Below are 1,164 nucleotides of genomic sequence, written 5' to 3'. Positions count from 1 at the left end.
AAGAAAAAGCTGCTGCATGTGCTGCTTTGCCAGTAGTCTATATTCGGTGGCTATGGCAAACACTTAAGCAACTATAGATCTACATCCCTTTGGTGCAAGATGGACCATCATTGCTACATCAATCCCATCAAATGCCCCTCTCTTTATTAATGCTATTTTTCCTCCTCCTTCCTCTTCCGCTGGAGTGCCTAGTACAGTGATGGTACCAGGTGAGCCTGTTGTCTCTATGTATGCTTTTACTCCCAGACCAGCAGCTACTCCTGCTTCAGCAATGAGATTGTGTCCACAAGTGTGTCCTGTTTCTGGTAGAGCATCGTATTCATATATTAGGTTGATCAGACCCAAACATGTATATAATAAAATTTAACTAGAGCTAGCATAATCTCAAAAGGTAATGCATTCTCATGACTCCAATCAATCCAACTAAATTTTATGATCATTCTAATTTCTTTAATCAACTTAGCTGAAAAAGCAGAAATGAAACAGATAGTGGGAAAACTATGTAAATACTGCAAGCTGGTTGGAAAATAGCTCTTCCTCCAAATAGTAGATTATTGATTATGCTTATATAAATGAATAAAGTTAATAAATCAATTTGATATTATTCATTAATTTGAGGTCATGAAAATGCAGCAGTTTTCTTTAGTTTTGCTCTTTTTTCTTATAACCTTCATCCTAGCCACTAATGCTAAGAAAAAGAATGTCCTTTTCCTTGCAGTTGATGACTTGAGGCCAGAGCTTAATGTTTATGGATTTGATTTCATCAAAAGTCCCAACATTGATGCCCTAGCCTCCAAATCAATGCTGTTTGAAAGAGCATACTGTCAGATAGCAGTTTGTTCACCATCACGAGCTTCACTACTAACAGGACGTAGGCCAGATACCAATCATGTGTGGCTGATTGTAGCTGATGAGTATTGGCGTACAGTACCCAACGCTACCAATGCTACAACTATTCCTCAATACTTTAAGGAAAATGGATACATATCTATTGGTATGGGTAAACTATTCCATCCAGGCCCTCCAAGTGGTAATGATGATGAGGAGTATTCCTGGAGTTCAGAAGGCCTGCCTTACTTTCATGCTGGCCAAAATGGTAGCATTGCTAAGAATGCAGCTTGGTATGACTTTGATCAGCCAGACAACTACTTACAAGATGGTAAA

The 1,164-nt window shown here is 38.7% G+C and overlaps 1 pseudogene; it reads left to right on the top strand.

Annotated features, from left to right (window-relative positions):
- The first annotated feature begins 621 nt into the window (after positions 1 to 621).
- LOC100640560 (iduronate 2-sulfatase pseudogene) overlaps positions 622 to 1,164 on the top strand; it is a 4,721-nt pseudogene continuing 4,178 nt past the window's right edge.

This window comes from Amphimedon queenslandica, unplaced genomic scaffold (genome assembly GCF_000090795.2).
Source record: "Amphimedon queenslandica unplaced genomic scaffold, v1.1 AMPQUscaffold_11765, whole genome shotgun sequence".
Classification (NCBI taxonomy): domain Eukaryota; kingdom Metazoa; phylum Porifera; class Demospongiae; order Haplosclerida; family Niphatidae; genus Amphimedon; species Amphimedon queenslandica.
This window is presented reverse-complemented; position numbering and strand designations above follow the sequence as displayed.